This window comes from Sminthopsis crassicaudata, chromosome 6, assembly GCF_048593235.1.
Source record: "Sminthopsis crassicaudata isolate SCR6 chromosome 6, ASM4859323v1, whole genome shotgun sequence".
Classification (NCBI taxonomy): domain Eukaryota; kingdom Metazoa; phylum Chordata; class Mammalia; order Dasyuromorphia; family Dasyuridae; genus Sminthopsis; species Sminthopsis crassicaudata.
Window position 1 is genome coordinate 214,286,682 of NC_133622.1, and position 18,596 is coordinate 214,305,277.

An 18,596-nucleotide genomic window follows, 5' to 3' on the forward strand; every position below is an offset into this window, starting at 1 on the left:
CTCTATGCTTTCCATTCTGGCTTACTGATACAGGGAAACTGCTCTCTCACAGATTGCCCAGGAGTTTGTAATTGCTTTTTCAGTACTTAAAACCTTTTGAGTAATTGTGGATTTTATTTCGGAGACCCCTTCCCCTATGTTCTCAGGCCTAATTCAGTGAATACAGTATCATCTCCCAACAAGACCATCTGGAGAGTCTCACTGATTCCATCCAGCCTTCCACCATATTGTAATTTTTGAACCACTGGGTGTTCAGAGACCATCCCTTGAAAGAATTGTATTTTTATCTTTGGAAGTCTGGCCTTGGGACTAAGCTGTTCTAATTGGTGAGTAAATGAATAGAAAACTCACATGCTCATTCTTGTCCTTTTCAAATAAAACAATTTAAACCATGTTTTATATTCCATCCATTCTGGTAACCCAACAACCTTAATGCCATATTCTTTGCTATATCATGAGAACATTGATCCTCCTATCCATGATCTTTCCCCTTTGTGCCCCACATAGCTCTTGCTCTACTAATTAAATCAAATTAATGCTACAACATTGCACTGCTATATGGCTCCCCTCATTATTTTTGTGTTTTCCTAGGTCAAAACAGTTTTCCATTACCAGAACTCCACCTTTCCAATCTGTGTTGCTTCTTCTTGTGGGACACAAGTTTCCTGAAGGAAGAATTATCTCAAATTTGTATTTGCATCCCCAGTCATTAGCACAGTGTCTGACATGTAAGTACTCAATAAACAACTATTTTTTTCCATTTGTTCCTTTGAACATCATGCAGAAAATCTTTGATGACCATGAGAAATACCACCTTTAAGCATGTATTGGACTATCTTCCATCTAGGGGAGGGGAGGGAAAATTTGGAACAGAAGGTTTTGCAAGGGTCGATGTTAAAAAATTACCCATGTATAAATTAATAATTATCTTTGAAAACCCTTTCTTGATAGTATCACCAGTCATCAAATAATGGTGTCTATTTTTAGATCTCTCAATGAATCTCCTCATTTTATCATGTATGTAGGAAACAGGAAAATGGAAGATCGTTTTCAGATTGGCATTTTACTTTAATCAAGTGAATGAGTATCTGGAGGGGGGAAAACATGTACATGCCCACAGATTTTAATAGTCAAAACACAATAATTACAGTGAGATTTTGTATTCTCTGTACCTTTCACTCAATGTGATTGTGATGAATTGTGCTATAGGATTTGATTTCTAAAGAAGCCTCACTTATTGCATTGCCTTCTTCTGCCTTTCTTAAATATGCATTCAAAAGCGTATATGTTTTTCATAAAAAATAAAGATGAGAAAAAAGCATATGGGCCAGTAAAGACTGTTATTTTCTGAATCATCTTCTGTGGGAAGAAATAATGGCAGGGTATTCTGCCCTCTCTCAGTTCTCTTAAAAATGTATTACATAATACTCTTAAATTGTGTTGTTACAGAAAGAGACCTCCTTTGAATTTACTTTTTCTCATCTAGTCACTTGTCCCATATTATGTTTTCCACTTCCTCATGAAGCACATTGGAGCAGCAATCTGAAAAAAATAAATTGATAGCCCTATTCTTCCTAATGACAAAAATTGTTTGCTATATAAATTTTGACAATTTCTTTTTCTTTTTCTCTCTCCATTATTTTATCTGTGTATTCTTAATAATTGATTTTGGGATGAATTATCTTAATTTAGATTTTTACTAAATTTTCTGAAAATTAGCCTTTTCCTCTATTATTTCTCATGATTTTGTGAAATTATATTGGCTCAATCTTCCATTTTTTTCTCTAATAAATTATAGGGGGGAAAAGCATTTATATCCTAAGACAATGTATCCATTTTCTTTATCTTTACCTTAACAAGGAGAATATGTATTTATTGGTTAAAGGGTTTTTATTTAGCTTATTTTAATAATTGATATAGTAATTGATTTATTTTGGTTCAATTTCTTTAAAAAATAAGTAGTCTTTGTGAACAGCTGTTATTTTATCTGGTTTATAATTTTCATCATAAATTTCTTATTTCCATTGGTCAGTTTTGTAGTTATTTCATGTGTTTATATGTATATGTTTATATGTATACATACATATATATATATATATATATGTAAATATGCATATGTACTAGATTATCAGAGAGAGGGGAAGAGATAATTGTCCTCCATAGATTTCTGGGTTTAGAGTCAGGAAGGTGTATGTTTAAATCCTGTTTTAGTATTAGTTGAGTGAATCTGATAGATGAATTAACTTCTTAGTACTTTATTCTATCACTGTCTACTAAGTCATAAATTGGCTATGGCCTGCATTCATAAAAGAATTATCCATATGGACTGTGAAATTCCAGATTCTCCCTGCACATTTATGAGTGGATATGACCTGCTAGAGTGACTTCTGGTGTCACTGTGATGTCTTCCATAAAGCTTAAAGAGAAAAAGGATCATCCCTTCTCACTGTGGAGAATCTCAAGTACTTCTATTTGTAGTTGACTTTTTACCAAGAATACTAAGTCCTTAAACACTAAAAAGATTCCCCAATAAAATCCATAATTATTCAAAAAACAAAGTCTCAACCACCCTTATTAGCAAAACAAAAGAGATACAAAAGGCTAATTGCCTAGATTATGACATATGCTTGAATAAGGTCTATCTCTTGCATCTCATCCTTCCACCTTTTCTTTGTATGTACATATGTACACATGCAAACATATATACACATATGTATATGCAGTATATATGTATGCTTGTATGTATATATAAAATACTACTATGCATATGTAAAGTGCATTTACGTATCATTATATATGCATTGTGTATACATACGTGTATATTCTCACATGTATGTATGCGTATGAACACATGCATTTGCTCGTCTGAGATAAAATTTTATTTAATATTAATTACCCATTATTAACTAGGATCCAGGTTTTTATTTCCTCATTAATGGACCAACTCCTGTAGTTCCCTAAATCAGTCAGTGAAAGAGATGGCTGATAGAAGAGATTAGCAAATCCTATGGAAATAGTCTCCTAGATCTTTGTCAGATCCTACCGAACCAGAAGACCTTACTTAGGTTTAAAGTGTAAATAGAATCTAATCTCAGTGAATCCAATACTAAAGCATGGATCTTAGGCCCTTGTACCACCTCCTTCCTCGCCTTGGTTTTAGAGTAATTGATCTCTTGAAGGACAAAACAAACCAGAATGCTCTGGATGGAGATGGATATTTGAGAAGATTGCTGGAAGCAGCTGAATCTCATGATCATGCCATTTTTCTCAGCAGAAAAAAACCTGAAGATTATTAGTCTTATTTCAATGTCTACATTTCAAGGTTGATTTCTCCTGCCAGGGAATCCCTTTAAAAAAAAAAAATATAATATAAATATATATATATATATATATATATATATATATATATATATATATAAATATAATTGTTAGTGTCTCATTAAAGGTCTTTGATTATGATAGAAAACACTAGTCATCAATGTATTGATTTTAGCTATTCTAATTAATAAATTTATTATTAGTTACCCAGAAACACTGTCTATTGCTTTTTTCACTAGTCACACAAATATCCACATATGACACTAGATGCTGGAGAAGACAGAGGGGATTCAGGAGAAAAAATAATATTCCTTTAAAAGGGCATGAAGATAAGTTGTGAAAAGAAAAAGGGATTCTGAGTGAAAATGGTAAGGAAGAAGGTAATTGGCTAAGCACAGAATTTAAATGTGGCAAGGTACTTAGGAAATGGAATATCAAATGTTAAAAACTGTAAGAATAAGGGTTCAGTTGACATTATAGATTAAAGGAAAAGGAGTAAAATAAAATTTTGGGAAAATGGATTAGGAAAAGTGTTAAGGGACAGGTTAATTCCCAAAGAGCCTCCAAAGCTGTGGATCATAATATCTTGAAGGAGTTACAGGGCAACCTTTGCTGACACAGGTGTTGCGAACTGGGAATGAGATAAATTGAAGGTAGAGGGAAGAGGAGGAAGGTCAGACAATGCAATAGTCTTTCAGTCAGAGAACAGCAACGGCCTCTCAGTCTCCTTGTATCATCTTTTACAAGAAGACATCCATTCTGGGTTGGATGTCCAGCAGCCACTGTCAGGTGGCTCCCATGTATTTCAGCAGCTCTCCTGTGTATTCCAACAGAAAAGTTTTAAATATTTAAAAAGGAATTGAAAAGTATGTTGTATGTTACACAAAGGACTTAGATTCAAATTCTCCCTTTTTTAATTACTCTGTATGTGACTACAGATATCACCTCTCAGCATTTCTATTTCCTCTTCTATAAAATGGGAGGACAATACATACATTGATGTCTCTTTCTATTCTAAACCTATGATTCTAGAGAGAACATAAAATAGGAAGTTGACAAAGTCAGACACATTTTCAAATTTTACCTTAGCATCCATGTGAAATTTTGTTGAGTGAGAGGGTAGATTTGAGATAAGAGAATAATTAGAAAGCTATTGCAATAGACCAGGTGATAGGTGATAAGGACCTGAATTATGAGGGTGATTATTAATAGAAAGAAGGGGATGAGCATGAGAGACATGATGATATGAAGAATTGCTTAAATGATCACGAAAATTGACTGGAGGCATATAATTGCTAGTAATAGAAGACCCTAATAATACAGATGTGTGCTAGAATTTTTTTTTTTTCTGAGCTAGCCACTAGAAATATATTGACTTGTCTCAATGATAATTTCATCTTTCCAAAGGTCTTTTGTCTGGATATATTATCTTTCTTCTCTGAATTCTCCCAAATTTTTGGATTTTCTTCTAAGTGATAATATATGTATTTACATATGCATGTCTAAGTAGATTTAAGATATGAACAAGTCTATATATGTTTGCATATATATTCACACACATGGTACATGCATATATATGTGTGAATATATAAAGAGAGTGATAAGGAAGTAGCAAAGCAGAGTTTGAGAAAAGGAGGGGCAGCTTGAGGATATTGTAAGATATTTTAAGTACAGGGAAAGCTTGGACATGTTTTAAAAGCATTATGGAAGATAAAGAATGAGTTAAAATTAGAGAAAAGGGTGAAGGCTAAGATTGTAAGTGGCTAGAGAAGACAGCAAGGGATGAAGAACATATATAATATTTGGCTTTGGCAAAGAGAAGAGATAATTCATTGCCACAGACCTTGTGACAATGAAAAAGGGAAAGGATGGTGTGGCTAGGGTGATGTCAAGGGATTTTGTAATGAAGATAATGGGATAAGAGGCAGCTCAAATGAAAACTCTGCCTTCAATATTTTTAGTAAAATAAAAGTCCCAAACCTGAGCCGGGTGAAAGGAAGACAGAAGAAGGGCATGAAGAAATGAAAGGATTAGAAAAGCTTTAGTGCATAATAGAGAACCTATTAGGGAGAAATAAAAGAATTGCCTTACCACAGTGAGAGACCACTAGAAATTAGATCATTTGAGTTAATATTGTACTCAGTTAACAAGGTTATTTGATTTCCTCCATTTCCATTTAGCAGCAGAAAAAAAACAAAATGGAAAAAGTAATTCAGGTTGAAGGTTTGACAGAGGATGAGCACAGAGAAGAAAGAAAGGCAAGGGAATAAGACAAGGTAGAATGGAATTGGCTAAATATAGAGTAAAGGTTCTAAGCTCCTTGAAAGCTTTATTTATGTCTTAACTATCTCTGTATTCCCCATGTAAACTATCAGGTTACTCTGAATATTAGAATGCAATCTTGAGGGCAGGGGCCATTTCATTTTTGGTCTTTGTATACCTAGTACTTAGCATATGATAGGCGCTTAATAGACACTTTTTAATTGTCTGATTCATCATAACTTGATAAATTTAGACTTTAGGGTATTTTTTCTTTTATCCCCCTCAGTTTGTATATGGAGAAACCGAGGCCCAGGGAGACTGAGTGACTTGCCCAACTTTGGAAAAGGGCTACAGGTTTGCCCACAGAGCCTCTGACTCCAAGTGTAGTTTGCTTTCCATCTTGCCATGTTCTCTGTTCAATAAATGTCTGTTGACGGAATGAATAAATATGCCCATGGCAACATCTTCTATGCTCCTGGTGACAGCCAGAGCCTCAAATCCCTCTCCTCCTCATAATGCATTCAAATTCCACATGAGAAAATGACTGGGTACTTATCAGCATCTACCTTAATGACTTTTATTCATTTGCATTCTCTTGTGATCTAGTCTCCAGGCATTCTGTAGGACAGTATAATGTCACTGGGCTCTTGTTCTTCATAAATAATCTTTCATCTCTTAGGACAGGCATTTTATAAAGGGATAGTCACTACAGCCCAGTGAGTCATTCTAATCAAGTTGTCCTCTGCAATTCCTGAGGTGCCAGGGATGCTGAAGCATACACTATGTGGCTGTTCATTGAGTCCCTTTATGCCTCTGCCAAAATCCTACACAAGGCTTTTCTTCAGTGTATTATGTGAGCTTGCCAATGTGTCTAAGCAGCACTGCCTGCAAATATTAGATACAATCTCTGGCAATCGCTGCTAATAATTAATAACAATAATGATAATGGCTCACATTTCCCAAGGGCTTTAAGAATGTCTGCTAATAATTCATATTTTTGACAAAAATAGCTTTTTATTTTCAAAATACATGCAAAGATAGTTTGCAACATTCACCCTTGCAAAACCTTGTGTTCCCATTTTTTCTCCCTTCCTTCCCCCTCCTCCCTCTCCTAGACAGCAAACAATCCAATAAATGTTAAACATGTGCCATTTTTCTGTACATATTTCCAGATTTATCATGCTGCACAAGAAAAATCAGATCAAAAGAAATAAAATGAGAAAAAATAAATCAAGTAAACAATAAAAAAGGTGAAAATGCAATGTTGTGATCCACGTTCAGTTCCCATGGTCCTCTCTCTGTCTCTCTCACAAGTCTATTGGAAGTGGCTTGAATCACCTTATCATTGAAAAGAGCCACGTCCATCAATGCTGATAATCATACAGCTTTGTATAATGTTCTTGTTCTACTCATTTCACTTAGCATCAGTGCATATGGGACTCTCCAGGACTCTCTGAAATCATTCTGCTGATCGTTTCTTATAAAACCATAATATTTTATAACATTTATATAATATAACTTATTATTCAGAATCCCCCAACTGATGGGCAATCACTCAGTTTCCAATTCCTTGATACTATAAAAAGGGCTGCTATAAACATTTTTAAATATATGCATCCCTTATCCCTTTTTTATTATCTTTTTAGGATACAGACACAGTTCACATACTCCATCCAACATTTATCATCCTGTCATCTTAGCCAATTTGAGAGGTGTCTATTAGCCCCTCAAAATTATCTTAATTTAACATTTCTGTAATCAGCAGAATAATTCACATTTCTATAGAATTTTGAAGTTTTCAAAGTGATTTTTCTCCCCTCAAGATCCCTAGAAGTAAGGTAGTCTAGATATTTCCATCCCTGTTTTACAAATGAGAACACTGAGGCACTATGGTCAAATGTCTCAGTAAGAGAACTATTAAGTCTGTCAAATGAGAGTCCCATATGAATATCTTGATTCCAAATACAATTCTCTTTCCATGCTGCATTTATAAGAAGATAGATAAAACTCATACTGACTGGTGTTTATATAGGATCCTAAAATTTGCAAAAACACCCTAGAATTTCTTCCTTTAGTATCACTTCAATTTTAGAGAAGATAAGTGTAATTTATTCCCTTTAAATATGATTACCTAAGTACGATTACTCTCAGAAAAGGTCGGAGAAATTAAATCATTTGGCAAGGTTTACATACATTAAAAATGTTGGAAGCATTTGAAACCATATCTTACTGAGTCTCTAAAATATCACCCTATCCATTACATCCTATTGTTTCTCATAAATGTCAAGGGCATGATATGTAAAATATTCTTATTTTTATACCAAATGGTGGACCAACTTTTCCCTTCTCCATCCTAAGAGATAGAAGGGTGGATAGATTGATGATAGATAGGTATAAAGATAAATAAAGAAATATAGATAGAGAAGAAATGGATAGAGACTGATGGATAAATAGAAGGAAGGAAGGAAGGAAGGAAGGAAGGAAGGAAGGAAGGAAGGAAGGAAGGAAGGAAGGAAGGAAGGAAGGAAGGAAGGAAGGAAGGAAGGAAGGAAGGAAGGAAGGAAGGAAGGAAGGAAGGAAGGAAGGAAGGAAGGGAGAGAGAGAGAGAGAGAGAGAGAGAGAAAGAAACAGCTGGTGATACAGTGTGTCAGGTATTGGGGCTTACAGTCAAGAAGATTTGAGTTCAATTTTGAATTTAGGTGCTTACTAGCTCTATGAGCCTGAGTGATTCACTGAATTTTCTCATCCTAATCTTTCTCATAATTGAATATATTTCCTTCATGTTGACTTTCTTCTTCTACTGGTGAGTTCCTTTTAGGGTCTACATTTTGAGAAAGAGCCCAGGCTTGACAACCTTTATTCCCTTCCCAGCTATGGTTCTAATTTTCTGCACTTTGACCCCATGCACTCTTATCAATACTATCACCCCTCCACCTCTCCTCACCTTTTCCTTCTCCTTTTTCTATATTTTCCTTGAGTAGAATTAAGCTCCTTGAGGGTAAGGATTGTCTTTCTTTTATCATATATTTGTAACCTCATTATTTCTCACAGTAATTGGCACTTAGTAAATATATAATAAATGTTTGTTGACGTGATTTCTTAAATGAGATTTTTTCTTCTGTCCCTCAAACTTCCATGATTATATGTATATTCTTATATATGTATAAATTCTTTTTTGCTTCATTTCTTCCATAAATGTTAATTGAAGTTGTATCCATTTGTTTGTTTATTTTTTCAGTCTTTCCCTAATACTAGAGTTTGTGTTAGGGCCACTTTCTGCAAATTTCTGTGGAGATTGTATGGGCACATTATACGACTGTTTTCTTGGATATTTGAGTTATGTTTTTCTAGGATTTCATAGACAGCCTGAGTACTTCAAGTTTTCAATATTCCTAATCCAGCACAAAGTCTTATTTTTCTCTCCTTATTAGAGTTTTGTAAATTTCTGAACTGTGAGCCCATAAGCCCCTGCCTATCTGCTTGTCCTTTAAAAAACAATAGAATAAATAAGCAGAAAATAAATTAAAAAATAAAAGAGAACATTGTCACATGCCCAGTAGAACATCAGGGAGGATTCAAAATAGATTTAAATGAATTATCAGTTCAAGAAATTATATTCATGAGTATCCATTTTCTCTTTTCTTTCTGGTAAATTGTTCTTTGCTGAGCACCTTTTTTTATTTTATTCTTTTTTTCCCCTTTCACTCTCTCCCATTTCCCCCAAGAAGGCTATAGTTAAGAAAGGATATAGTTTGTATACATATATAGATATATACATACATATACCCTATCCCCCATCTTTCGTATGCCTGCTGACTCTCTGCTTTAATTATGCCCCAAGTCTTGATTTTAACCAATCTATTTCTTCCCTGAGGAGCAAATTGTTTTATTTCTGGAGGAAATCTGAAGAGCTTGAAATTTGCCAACCTATTCTGCCATCTTTCCAGAATCCTCCCAAATCCTTTTCCTAATACTACTAATAAAATATAAACTTTCTGAGGGCAGAAACTATTGCATTTTTGTCTTTTTATCCAAAACAGCACCTGACCTATAGAGTCATTTTATAAAATGCTTGTTGATTAATATAGTGATTGGAATAATCTTGGAATTATATTCTGCTTTCCTCCCGTAATCAGTGACATGTTGCTTATCAATTAGCTCTGCAGGAAAAAAAATAATGTATACCCCACACATTAATTTTAAAATGCATTATTCAATTTTGCTTCATCATTTTTTTTCAGAATAGAAATCAGCAAAACAATAAATCAAGCATTGATTAGTGGCATTTATGGATTTCTAAGGTCAATTGCTCAGTGGAAACTTAACAATTAACTCTCATAAGTCAGTAAATACTGGTTCTAGAAAACCCTTACTTATATCTTTCTCTTAGCTTGAAAGTTTAATAAATACACATTGGGTCAAAAAGACCAAAGAGTCTTTTACAGTCTGATATTAACAGAGCTGATTTTGGATATCTTATTTTTATTTATTTGTTTGTTTTGTGGTTTTTTCCTCAGTTGCATTCAAAACATTTTTTTTAACATTTGTTTTTAAAATTTTTGAGTTCTACATTCTTTCCTTTATCTCCGCCCACAATTAAGAAACCACATGTGAGGTTATTCAAAATATTTCCATCAAAGTCAAATTATGAAAGAAAACATAGATCTCCCACTAATGAAACTAAAAACCCTATAGAAAAATTAAATTAAAAAGAGAGAAAGAGAAAGAGGAAAAAAAGAGGGAGAGGGAGAGAAAAAGGGAGAGACAGGAAGAGAGAAAGGGAGAGAGAGAGAATATGCTTCAGTCTGTATTCAAACATAATCTGTTCCATCTCTTGGTATAGATAGGATTTTTTTTTACCATAAGTCCTTCAGAGTAGTTGTGGGTGATTATAGCATAATAGAATAGCAAAATCATTTATAGCTGCTCATCTCTGAACATTGCTATTACTTTGTGTACAGTATATTTAACTTTATTTATGGAGGACTTTCCAGGTACTTTTTTTTTTCCCTGAGAGCATTCTGCTCACCAATTTCCAGAGAATGATAAAAATTACATTCCACTGTTTATTTATTTCCAGTTGATGGACATTCAAACCCTCAATTTTTTTTTTTGTCCTGAAAAGAGAACTGATGTGAAATTATTTTTTTTTTTTTTTGTGCTTATAGGTCATTTTTCTTTCTTTCGTTCTTTTTGTTTTGCTTTGCTTTGTTTTTCTTTTTTTCTGAATGTCTTTTGGTATTCATGCCTAGTAGTGGAGTTGTTAGGTTGAAAGATATGCATGGATTTAATCTTTTGGACAGAGATAATAACTTTTGATCATTTATCAATTGGGGTATGGCTCTTATATTTTATAAATCTGACTCGGTTCCCACTGTTTCAGAAATGAGGCCTTATCAAACTTGTTTTGAAAAAAAAATTTTTATAATTATTAGTGCTAATTTTATCCCCTTCCCACATTTAATCTCTCTCTCCTTTTATCCTGTTCCTTCTCAAAAGTGTTTTGCTATTGAACACTCTGTCCCCCAATATGCCTTTTCTTGTATCACCCTCCCCCCTTTTCATGTGCTATTCCCCTCTATACCCTTATTGAGTATTTATGTTACTTCTTATTTGACCCAATTCTGATGAGAGTAATGTTCTTTCACTTCTTCTCTCCTCCCTCTCTTCCCCTTCACTGTAAAAGCTTTTTCTTTCCACTTTTTTATGGCAGATAATTTGTATCATTCCACTTCACCTTTTCCCTTAGTCTCAATATATTCCTCTCTCATTCCTTAATTTTATTATTTTTTAAAAAGATATTATCTCTTCATTTTCAACTTATACCTGTTCCCTCTATTAATATATATTCCTTCTAACTCCCATGATAATGAGAACTTCTTAATGAATTACAAGTACCATCCATACATGTAGGAATGTAAACAGATAAATCTTATTAAGCTCCTTCTGATATTACTTTCCTGATTACCTCCTTATGCTTCTCCAGAGTCTTGTACTTGAAAATCAAAATTTCGTTCAGCTCTGGTCTTTTCATGATGAATGCTTGAATTTGAATGTTTGTTTCTTCTTAAGGATTATACTCACTTTTGCTGAGTAGGTGATTCTTGGTTGGAATACTAGCTCCATTGCTCTCTGCAATGTCATATTCCAAGGTTTCCAGTCCTTTAACATAGAAGCTGCTAACTCTTGTATTATCCTGACTGTGGCTCCACTATATTTGAATTATTTCTTTCTGGATACTTGCAACACTTTCTTATTGACCTGGGAGTTCTGGAATTTGGCTATAATATACCTGGGAGTTTTTATTTTGAAATCTCTTTCAGGAGGCGATTTGTAAATTCTTTCAATTTCTTTTTTTTTAATGCTCTTCTTCTAGAAGATCAAGATAGTTTTCCATGATAATTTCTTGAAAGATGATGTTCAGACTCTTTTATTGATCATGACTTTCAGGTAGACCAATAATTTTTACATTATCTCTTCTGGAACTATTTTCCGTTTCACTTGTTTTCCTAATGAGATATTTCACATTTTTTTTCATTTTTTACAATATTTTTGGATTTGCTTTATATTTTAATTTCTCAGAAAGTCATTAGTTTTCATTTACTCAATTCTATTTTTAAGGAATCATTTTTCTCAATGAGGTTTTCTAACTCCTTTCCCAATTGTCCAATTTTGCTTTTTAAAACATTTTTTTCTCATTTGCTTTTTGTATTTGATTTTGCATCTTTCTCAATTTTTCCCCTATTTTTTTCATCTGTCTCTCTTACTTGATTTTCAAAGTTCCTTTTGAATTCTTCCATGGCCTGTGCCCAGTTCTTATTTTTCTTGGAGGCTTTGCATATAGGAGCTTTGACTTTATTATTATCATCTGAGTGAGTGTTTTGATCTTCCTTGTCACTGTATTAAGTTTCAATGGTCAGAAACTTTTTGTTTGTTTGTTTTCTGCTCATTTTACTAGCCTATAACTCCTTTTTAAATTCTTTATTAAAAGTAGGGCTCTGTTTCTAGGATGGAGGTGTTCTGTCTTAAGCTTCAAGTATTTTGTGCAGTTCTGACCATAAGCACTCTTTTCTTCCCTGGAGTTGCCAGGTGTGTCTCTGCCCTACTGTGGCTATAAGATTTAGTGTGCTGATCCAGACTGAGGCTCTACTGACCAATAGTACACTGGGACTGCACAGACTCCCACCTCATTGTCAGAGACTCTGTCCACTGACTTTCTGAGTCCTCCAGGTGTCCCCAACTGAGAGCTTCAGAAGACTCCAGCACTGCTGATGATACAGAGGTCATGTTTTGCTGAAGGTGGCGTTAGGGCCAGAGCCAGGGCCCTGTTGACCCTACATTGGCATTGCCACTGGCTTCCCACTCTAGATCCACAGACTTTTTCTGCTGACCTTCCAGCTCCTCTTTGGTGTCTCTAATAACTAGTCCTGCCTCCACTTCTTTTATATTGTTGAATTTGTAAGTATTCAGCTATAAATCTCATACAGTAAGGTAGGAGATTAAAACAAGGGGAAAAAAACTCCACCTAAAATTGGATTTATATTCAAGCTCATCTTTTGTATTTACTATCTGGGTGGCTTTAAATGGTCACTCAGTTCCCTTAAACTTCACTTCCTATATCTCTTGAATAGGGATATTGTCTAGGAGTCTATGTAATGAGCCATGTGCTTAGAAAACCACAAGTCACTATGGAAATTCAAGGTGTTATTTCAAGCCAGGCAGAGTATATATTATTTGAGAAATGGCAGAATAGACTTAGATCATAATAAACCTAGCTAGCAAGTACATTATTTATTTTCAAGGAGCATCAACCAACACTGAATCTTCTATATAAATAATTTTCAAAGAAATCTGTCCATAACTGAAGATAAATCTAGATGCTCTTTGGGAGGTAGATTTGGAGATGGAATCCATGGAGATGAATTTTCTTTAAAACTGTCTTCTATTCACTGAGGACAGAGAAAATACAGTAGTCATAGAAATCTGTTATCAAAAATCATGTCCACTAATCTCTCTGTAGCTCTATGAACTAATTACTTTTCATTTAACATGAAGTCTGCTCTGAATATGTTAAGATTCTGGCAGTCTATGGGCTATGAATTATAAAGCCAAAAACATTTTCTTCTTTCCATGTATCTGTCAAGATGTTGGAAAAAGAAATAAGCTGTACTGTGACAATAAAAAACGGTCTTTCCCTTGGTCATTGCTGATAAAATGCTTACCAGAGTCCTCCTTAATAGGCTGATCCTTTACCTGGAAGATGACTGAGAACTGTTGATATAGTGTTTGCTCCCCAATAACTCCAAGAGAAATCCAAGGAGCTGAACGGAGGTCTGTATACAACATTTATTGATCTGACCAAGGCCTTTGATATTCTCAGTCATGAGTGCTTATGAAAGGTCATGGCAAATCTAGCTGCACAAAGAATTTAATCAGCATTCTCTATCACTTCCATGATGGCATGCTTGCATTGATTCTGGATAATAAATGATGTTTTCATACTTTCCCATTCACTATGGATCGAAGCAGGGATATGTACTTATTCCTATGTTTTTTAACATGAAGTTTTCAACCATGTTTTCAGATGTTTTCGACAAGGACAAAAATGAAATCAACACCCTAATAGAAAAATATTTAGCTTGAAAAGACTACAAGACAACAATAAAGTGGAAGGAAAATTGGTATCTGATTATTTTGTTCGGAGGTGATTTTGCACTCAATGTAGCCTCTGAGGCTGAGATGTAGCAGAATATGGATTGATTCTCATTAGTTTTTGCTAATTTTGACCTGACAAATAACATAAAGAAAAGAAAAAGATTCTTTCCATTACATAGCACTGTACTACCAGTATGTATAATAATTGGTTATAGCAAATGGAGAAATATTGAATGCTGTGAGTTAGTATACTTATTTTGGTAGCATACTTTGCAAGATGTATACAGAGAACATGAGGTTGATGCCTTCATTGCCAGAATTAACTCAGTGTTTGGGAAACTTGGAAAGAAAGTACTGTAGGGACGATTGCCTGCCAAACTAAGGATCTACAGAGCATTTTGTTGTGCTGACTCTATTAGTATATGCCCTGTAAAACCTGGACAAATTATCAGTTCCATATCACTGAAACTGAAGGACATAATTTTGAATTATTTGGGGAATATTCTGAAGATTATCTGAGAAGTGTTCAAACCCTAGTGCAAAGAACATAACTCCTATGGGTTGGTTACATTATTTGAAAGCCTAATATACATTTGCCTAAAAGACTATTTTGCAGAGGATGTATATGAAGGAAGCACTCGCATGAGGGTTAAAAGGAACAACACAATGATACTTCCAAGGATTCACTGAAGAACTTTGGAATCAGTTATGAGACATCAGAGAAACAGAACCTCAAAAATGCCCAGAATAACATGTCCACATCAAAAAAAAAAAGGCTTTATGTTCTAGGTGCAAAGCAGAATGGCAGTAATTAAAAAAAACACAGGAAATGTACAAATTTTGAAACATTTCCACTCCAAATATTCATATGTGGTAGAGTCTTTGAGATTGAATTGGTTTGATTAATCATAATTGGATGCATTGTCCCTTGACCCCAACATAGTGTATCATTTTGATCCTCATTGAGCCAAAAGGGCAGCAGCCAATCTGTCAGGCATGGAGGCTTAGTAGATAGAGTACTATACTTGTAGTCAGGAGGAACTGATTTTGAATCCCATGTCAGATACAGTTATACAAACTGGTTGTCAGTTAATTTCTGTGCTTCAGAAATGATTTTTTCTCATTTATAAAAAGAGGGGATCAACTCAATCAACTCTAGGGTCTCCTTCAGATTTAAATCTTCTCTTATGAGCTTTTCCTTTATCCTTCCACTGACACCTACAAGTTCTGTTCTTGCTAACCCTTTACAGAAGGCATCAGGGGGCTTGGATTTGATGGCCAATAGGGTCCTTTCCAGATTTAAATATGTGATCTGATGAGGTGATCTGATTTCAGCTGAGCTTATTTGAAGGAAATAAAGGGTTTTAAGAGAAAGTTAAAGAGGAGTTCTTTCTAGGCTTGGGAAAGTTGTGCAAAGCAAGATGATGAGTGAGAAACAGGTGTAAAACTTCCAAGAAGAGGCCCAATGATGGATTGCATTTCTGTTAGTAAGTTCATAGAGGCTGATCATGTGAAAATTAGTTATGAGATGATGAATTTTTTGGCCATTGATGAAACTGTCTCCTAAGGAATGGGGATATTGAGAAACCATTTTGTTTGCGTGGTGTTTATTTGAATGTATGTGTGTGTATACATATACAGACAGAGACACACACAAAGAGAGAAAAATAAAGAGACAGAGGGTAGAAAGAGAGAGAGAGAGACAAAGAGACAGAAAAGTGATAAAGAGAAACAGAGAGATAAACTGTGGTTCGTATAACTGCACAGATAAAAACATATGTTCTTGAAAGACTGAAGATAGTAAAACATAATTTAGACTGGAAAGAGTAAACTCATAGTGAAGAAAATATAAGAGGGAAGAATTCTTGTTTATCTAATGAAAGATTCTATCAGCACCATCTATCAACTATCAAGAGGTAGGTGAAAATGGGTTAACAGATAAGGAAAGGTGAATATCGAAGGAAAAAGAGGAAATATTAAAATTGGAAACCACAAGATTGATAGATCTTTCAAGAAAGTTAAAAGAGGATTTCCAAGAAAACAGAACAGAAAGGGGCATTGGCTAAATATTTATTTTTCATAAATTTGTTTATTTTTAACAAAAATCAGATGGACATTCCAAAAATCATGAAGTAAAAATTAGAAAAACATATATTACCTAAGAATATAGGAATCTTATCAACTTTCTTCCAAAAAAGAAACTTGTGTGGCCAACTCTTTGGACCTCTGAGGTCCCTTCGTATGACCCATATAAGAATTTCAGGAAATTATTCTTCTTATTAGAGCTTTAATTTTCTCATCTCCAAAATAATAGGATTGGATTAGACAATCTGATGTTCCTGTGGGCATGGAAGGATAGATTGTTGTGAATGGGAAGGACTTTGAAAACTATGAATCACTATACATGTATAAGGGACATTTATATTAATTCAGTGGAATGTTAGTTTTCTTTTTATGAGAACAAAAAAAAAAATCAACGATGGATATTTCTCTTTGTAGCCATGGAAATCATGTATTTATTTGCTTTCCATTGTAAGAAATCAAGGATCTTTTTTTTTTTTCTAGCCCATATGGAAATCTGTTCTGTGCATTTTTATATGTATTCTTTGTAGGATTTGTCTTACTGAAGATATGGTACAATAGAGTAGTGACTCCCTGCAAACCTTCTGACTTAATTCTGAGACAATTTTCAAAATGAGTAAGTCAGCCCTCCAACACCACTACCTGATTTATTAGTAAATTTTGGGTCAGAGAGTCTTTTTAGTCTAAAATGATGGATAATTACTTCAATTTTCCAATTCACGTTTTGTGTGTTGACACAGACCACTTTAAAAATTGTCATTTCCCCCAAAATGCTGGTTGAAGTTAATTCCAGGGAGCTGAACTTGAGATCTGACATTTGAGGAACCAAAATTAGAAATGAGTGAAGGTGACATTGGGGTCAATGGGTATGTGACTCTCTATTGCCGTCATGTGTTCCACAGCATTCATCTATCTATTTATTTTAATTCCTATCCATCTATTATGTGAAAGAAAGTAGAAATAAATTGCCAAAGTCCTGTCTTCAACGAGTTCTTTTTTTTTTTTTTTTTTTTTGGAGGCGTTATCAACATATAAGGAGATTAATAAACATAAAATATACAAGATGTAAATTATCTTTCTTTCTCTTTGTGCACACACACACACACACACACACACACACACACACACGGAGGCTTCTTGTAGGAAGCATCCTTAGAATTAATTCTCAAAGGAAGGTGGGGATTTTAAAAAAAAAAAAAAGATAAGGCAGCTGGCATTTATAACTGTGAGGAATGCTATATAAAGATATCAAACTGGGAAATAGTATTTTGTATCTAAAGAGAAAAGTACAGGAGTTAGTTTTGCTGAAGGTGGACTATTAAAAGAAGAGTAATGTATAATACGATTCTTATAGTAGAAAGTGATTAAGACATTGGATTTGAAATCTGATGATTTTGAATCTTGTTCATGAAGTATATCCAAAGTGATCTATTCTATATGTACCTAGTGGTAAGCAATACTACGTCCATGCTGTTTCACCTATTAAAATTTAAGATCCTTTTGGACAGGGACATCATATCTACTACATATAGCATGGCACCTAGAATAAAATAACTACTTAATGGATTCTTGTTGATACACTGCAAAAGTAAAGTGGATCCCAAATGAAAAGGAATTGAAATGGGTAACAGAAGTTTGTTTTTTTAATCATAGAAACAAAGGGGATGTGGCTAAAGCTCCTTGAGCAGGGGAGAGCCTTGATGAGACCTATATATATATGTATGTATATATATATTTAATATCATGTTTGTGACTATGTGTAAGATGGATTGAAAAGATATTTGAAGGAAAGGGATCAAATAAAAGTTTATTTTAATAATTTAGGTGAGAGAGAATGAACCTGACCTTAACTGGTGGCTGTGAGAAATGAGAAAAAAAAAAAGGATAAATGTGAAAGGAAAATGTGTGGCAAAACTTAGCAACTTAAATTAGGGGAGGCGTGGTACAGAAGGTAGAGTAGAAAGAGTCTCGTAGAGTGTTCATTTGAATAAATGGAAGAATAATTGTGTCTGTAGAAGAATTGAAGACATAGGGAATGGAGATATTGTGGAGAATGGATAGAGTTGCTTGGACATCTTAAGTTGGACATACAATTTGAAATATCCAGTAAGCAGTGAAATAGAACAGGCAAATCGCACAGGAAGGTATATAGAACTTAATATTTATATTTGAGAATATTCTACATAGAGATGATAATCACTCCCATGGAAGCTGAGAGAATTGTAAGAAAAACAGAATTCTAGTATCAACATATGAGTTTATTCTTTAGTTTTGACCAA

At 34.2% G+C, this 18,596-nt stretch overlaps 1 long non-coding RNA gene across 1 annotated transcript in view; it reads left to right on the forward strand.

Annotated features, from left to right (window-relative positions):
- LOC141545448 (uncharacterized) overlaps nt 1–18,596 on the forward strand; it is a 31,857-nt gene that overhangs the window by 43 nt on the left and 13,218 nt on the right. Inside the window, exons 1-2 of the long non-coding RNA XR_012483015.1 lie at nt 1–326; nt 592–728. The exon at nt 1–326 is cut by the window's left edge and continues 43 nt beyond it. This is a non-coding gene — a long non-coding RNA (uncharacterized LOC141545448). The remainder of the gene's footprint in view (nt 327–591; nt 729–18,596) is intronic.